Genomic DNA, 6,239 nt, shown 5'->3' on the forward strand with positions numbered 1-6,239 from the left:
TTTTTACAATAGCCGGGGTTCAATATTTATACCTGGAACCTAAGCATGAATCCTACTCAAATATAACTCATTACAATCTTTGATATAAGAGAATATTCCTAACTTAAGATAACTTGGACCCTAATCTTTCCCTTTTTTTAGAGTCCGGCATGTTTTTCCGATGCCAACCGTATCTCATTGACGTTCTCTGCTGATGTCATCCGAAGAGAGCCGATCCCAGTACTGTATCTGAATCAGCTGATATCGACCCTTATGCAATCGATTCCTTGATGACACAATCTTGGAAGCTTCGAGTTCCCGCATTCTTCTTCCCAAATTTTGGTGTAAACATATGCCCCTCAATTTTGGAATAAAAATGATTTTATTCCAAAATTTCTATTTACCTGTTCACCATGTCGCAACCGTTTATTCTGAGATATATGCGTGACTCTTGATATTCTCGGTCTGAATTTTATATAATACCCCAATAGTATCATTTTCGATTCATTCGGTCCCTATACTTCCCCTTCTTCTTCGAGCGAGCCTCAACAACCAAAGCCACCGCTACTAGAGCTCCAACCCTAGGAGTTTTCCTCTGCTCGAGCTGCTCGTCAAGTCATTCCTCTGCAACCTTTTTTGGATCAGATCTATTCCAACTAAAATAGCTACCAGTGACTATATCCCTGAGGTATGTCTCTAAATCTCCGCCCTTCAACTATCAGCCACTGCTCTATATTTTTCCTTTTCCTTAAGTTTATCTCATCTGGCTTTCCAGGGTATGGAAAATGAAATTCTGATCCCTTCGTCCGTTGTTCCAAATGCTTATTACCTTGGACCCACGGGAGATGCTAATCCTATGGATTTTATCAACCAAGAAACCAATCAAATTCCTTTTAGGCAGTCCTTGGTAGATCTGTCTTCTTGGAACACCAAAAATCCCTTTAGGAATTGGTCCAAAATGCCTAAGGGATGGAGAGACTAGTTCCGTAGAGTGCCAGACAAAAACGGCAGAGACTGGAAAGTTAACGATTTAATTCAATGCCTGACCCTTTCACTGTCTAGAATGGAGAGAAATGATTCACTCCTAATTGCCGCTTCTTACTTTTGGTCCAACACCTTAAATGCTTTCGTCTTTGGTCATGACCCAATGACTATTACCTTGGGCGATGTTTATATGTTGACTGGCCTTAGAATAACAGGACCAATGCAGCCATATGAACTCTTAGGTGCTGGGTCAAAGAAACTGGCCAAAATATCGGATTACATAGGATGGGCAAGCTACATTCAGAACGACATCGGGAACGAATCAACTGTTAGCGAAAGAGAACATGTGGCTTTCCTGAATATGTGGCTAGAAAGATTCATCTTCTGTGGGTCATCTTGTGGTCTGACTTATAACCATAAACTCATGGCAGAGCATCTAGTAGTAGGCATTGAGATCTCTCTTGGAAAGTATCTGTTGGGATCAGCTTACCATTTGATGTATCAGGTAGTTGTCCAGCTACTGAAGAATGAAGCAGTGCACACCATCAGCGGCCCTTGGTGGTTAATACAAATGTGGTTAAATTTGTATATGCATAAGATTATAAAGCCAAATCTCAAGAATTTGAGCTTTCCCTCCTCCAACTTTAATGAGGAATACAGAGGCGAAGAAGGAAGAACCCGTCAGTGCATGAACTATGGTGAAGCTGCATCGGCCATAACAGTTGCTGTCGATGTTGGCCATCTCTTCAAGAAGTTTTATAGAGGGTTTTATGCAGATATTCTGACTTGGCTACCCTATGATGAGGATGAGAATAATGAGTTAGTCTTTCCATTCAAATTTCGATTTGAATCAAGCTGCTCAGACGAAACAGCAGCTGCAATCTTCAATTCCTTCATCAAACCTTGCGTTCTTCCAGCTGAATTTCGTCATGGCCGCGGCAAAATGTCTACAGGTTCCTTCCTTCCAGGCAACCGCCCAACCTATGAGTTTTACAACCCTTCTTTCATAGCTCGTTAGTTTGGTCTTGGCCAACTGTCCCCAGGCTATTTTCAAAGATATACTAAAACTGAGAGAAGGCATCAGTGAGGCAATGGAAGCTTCCAGAGTTTTTTAGTTAGGATTAGATCTTCCTTCCCTCTATCTGCATGAATGGACTAGAGCCTCTTTCACTTTCCATTTATATGATCTCTGGTGGCAAGAATGGCACTCCCACCTCTTCTGCGGGCCAGTTCATCCTAGCTGCATAGTTTTGGATGAAGATTTTACTTCTGATAGTGAGGTAACTAGCTAACTCCTTTGCTTTCATAAAGATCATCTACCAAAGTCCCTCTATCAACTTATCTAACAGAACTCCCTTGCAGGATGTTGAATTCAATGCCCCAATTGTGGACAGAAAAGGGTATGCCATAGAGTATTATCCGCCATGTCCAACCTCGAGACTGGGATAACCTGCACCTCTACTGAAGAAGCTAATGAAAACCCTAGGCTGCTTCTACAATTGTAACATACCAATCTTCAAAACGCAAGGTAGCCGAGGGGACAATCTAGAAAACCATTACTGGAAAAAGGCTTCATAGAATGAGACCATCAACTACTCAGGTAAAACAATTCATTGTGTTCCCAAAATGATATTCAATTTCTAATTCTATTTTTTCCTCATAGTTATCAACCATCGCATCCCAATCTACTCTGGGTTCTGAATTGTTGTCCTAGGCTTTTAAATCAGCACCAACCAAACCTTCATCGGTCGATCCTAAAAAGAAGCCGATTTTAGTTGAAACAACCGATGCTTCTAAGATAGCAGAAGACGAGAATCCTCCCACTTCACTTCCTGATGTTGCCAAGGTATCTTCTCCAAACTCTTAATTTTTATTCAATTTTCACCCTTCATCTGACTATTTATTACGCCAGATACTCCCTGAGGAAACACCATGCAAGAGCAGGAGTCTGACAGTCTACCTATTGAAAATGATCATGTTGTTGTTGTCACCCAGACTGTCGATTTCTCAGTTCAGCACACAACTGATGGTAAGAAAATCATATATCTATTGTATTCTTCTGCAACAAACATGGACTGGAAAAATCTTCCTCGATGTTTGCAGATACCAATGTTGAAAGTTTAGAGCCGATTCAACCAGATACCATTGGTGCATCATCAGCTTTTCCTTCTCCTTAGATAGAGACTACCTCAGAAAAGGTGTTGTATCCACTTCATCAGTTTACTTTATTATAAACTGATTTAATCCTCCTAATAAGATTTTCTTATATATAGATACTTAATTCTCTAGCTCTGAGCTATTCTTTCAATCTTGAAGAGTATATAGATGAAGATGAAATCAGCTCATCAGCCACCTCTTCTAAAGAAGCTTTATCAGAAGAGACCAGAAATCGGCTAAGGGACATATTATCAATGCTTGAGAAGGATATAGTCGATTTGGTCCAAGATGTAGATTGACTGTAAAGAGTCTTCCTAGTCATTAAGGATATTTTATCCCCAGATCTCATCAAAGTCTTGTCACCTTTATCCATCATTGAAGATCAAGCCCCAAAGGTGAAAAAGGCTCAAAGGAATCTATCTAATCGTGAAGCTTTATTGGTCAAGAAGAACTCCAACAGATAAGAGGCCAAAAAGCTGGCACTATTGATCGATAATTTGAAGAACTCCTCCCTCAGGATCGAGCCAAAGCTAAACCAACTAGAAACCAAGCGTGCAGAACTTGAGAAGGAATTGGAGAACATGAAGGCTGCCATCGATCACCATAAGTCCAACCTGGCTCAAATACCCAATGCCATTAAGCAGAAGAAACAGAAAATGCTGACCAAGGTCAAGGAAGGCAAGGCCATCTGTAGCAGTCTTGAGAATATTCCTAGATCAGCCAAAGAAGACAAGCAACAAATTGCAGAAGTCGATGCTATCCGGCTAAAAGTATTGAAGGCAATCCAGGATATTCTAAACTTGTAATCTACATACCAACATATATTTTGTATTGAACCAATGATAACCATACTTTCTATCGATCTATTGTAGTTTTTGTCTCGGCTAAGGAGCTGATTTGAAAATAGCCGATTCTAGACCCGTGACCTTACTCCAATTAAGTCTAAAAACACTGGCCTTCATTGAGAAAACTCCTCAATCTTCTATCCTTAGTTATCAATGCCAAATTCTCTTCGGCATTAGTGGGGCAGGCGCTTCGCCTTCTATTAATTGTGGTTACCTTTTGCATGTCCCGACATGTCTACTACCTCGCTTCATGGCTATAAATACCAGCTGAGGACTCCGGCCTCAAACACATCCACACTTGCAACTGCTTCTGTTCTCTGCACTTCTTCGCCTTCACAAACCCTATAGCGGTTTTCTTCCCCCTTTTCGTAGATCCAACCCAAACCCTATGGCTGGCAAAGACAACCGGGGCAAGCGCACGACGGAGGAGGTTCCGGAGGAGAACCTATCGATGAGCCTAGCGCCTCCGCCGTATGAGGTGAGATCGATATCTTCTGCTCATGGCGATGAAATTTTCTAACTTGTTTGTAGGTTTGTCTTGAATAACAGCCTTCGTCCACTTCCTCCCAGGGCCAGTGAGCCCTCCAATGTTGCATCTGATGCCGCCTCCGCGCTAGACTCGTCGTTGGACTCATCCGACTCCTACAACGGCGACGACGCCTAGCGTTTCCTCTAGGAGTGGAGGGTAGCCCAGGACCGTTATTCCGAGGCAACTTGGGAAAATGGTCAGCTTGAGATCCACCTTAGGGCCTCTCAAGCCACCCTCCTCGCCGCCAAGGAAGAGGCCAATGCTGCTCGGCGTGGCTGGCCAAATCTGACGCCATGGTGGCGGGTAAGATGAACTCTAAGAAAACTCTTCTTCTAATTTCCACTATCTTTATCTTGATAGCACCTTGTTTCTATGATCGCCAGCCCTGACGGTGCAGTTGGAGTCCCTCCGACTGGCGGCGAATGTGGCTACGGCGGCTGTCAATGCCTGGGGCCCCCTCATCAACGCCCGCCTCCACGATGTCCCGACCCATGTCTAGGTGATCGCCCTTCATGGCATCCGTCATGGCGCATCGGTGGTGCTGGCCGCGGCGTAGGTCCAGACCAGGTATGAGCACCAAACCATGGAGACCGGTTTCCCAATGGGTGCCGGCTCCGAGGAGCACGAGGAATTGATCGAGGACTTTGTCGATGCAGTAGAGGCCATCATGGATGTTACATCTACTTAGGATGTGATAAACAATGTCTTTGACTAGTTTGTATTTATGGCAAACTAATCAATGAATAAAATCTTCTGTTTTTGTAACGTCAAAATCATAGCTCTCTTCAACTCTTTTTCCTCAAGGATTTGGTACCATTACTATCTTCTTACCCCAATTCCATTCAGTCGTAGCAATTTCTTCTTCTTTATCGTCCACGTTGCCATCATTAACTAAATATGGATTATATGCTTCAATAATTGTGGCATTCTTCTGGAACCGGGTATCTCTGCGTATATTCTGGAATTAGCTATTGAGTGTTGCCACCCGTTGAGCCAACTGACCTAAATTGTCAAATTCTTGCCCAAGCAGCTTTCTCTCTCCATGTTGGCAACATTCCTTGAACAGCTCAAGCAGCTAGCTGATCATCAGTTAGATTCAATGAGAAGCACAAATTTCTGGTCTCGCGCAACCTCTGAAGAAACTCGGTACCTGATTCATTAGTCCTCTGCCTTATGGTCATCAAATCTGTGATTTTCTTTTCTTCTGTCCTAGTATAGAAATATGTATGAAACTTCTTCTCTAAGTCAGTCCAATTGGTAATGGAATTAACTGGCAACGATGAAAACCAAGTGAAGGCTGGTCCTGACAGGGATAAGGAGAAGAAAAGAACTTGATGAGCCTCTTCAATGGATGCTTCGCCCAACTATATAAGATACCGACTGACATGTTCTATTGTGCTTGTGCTATCTTGGCCAGTGAACTTAGCAAACTCCGGGAGCTTGTAATTTGTAGGAACAACGACCAAATCATACCACTCTGGATATAGATGTTTGTACGAAAAGATATGCCATTTTGGCTTTAAACTGAACTGATTTTTCATCATCTCGGTCACTCTGAGCAACAACTCATCAGCACTTAAATCTAGATTTCTCTACAATTGTTGACCCATCTATGGATTAAAATTTCAGGTACCTTCATACCCTGGATTTGGAATCATATGAAGGGTATTATAATTTGTGCCATAGTGATATCCTTGTGGAATTTCTCTCTGTTGGGTCCTTTGCTGATTTGCTACTTGAAGTCT

Source organism: Miscanthus floridulus, chromosome 10, assembly GCF_019320115.1.
Source record: "Miscanthus floridulus cultivar M001 chromosome 10, ASM1932011v1, whole genome shotgun sequence".
Taxonomy (NCBI): domain Eukaryota; kingdom Viridiplantae; phylum Streptophyta; class Magnoliopsida; order Poales; family Poaceae; genus Miscanthus; species Miscanthus floridulus.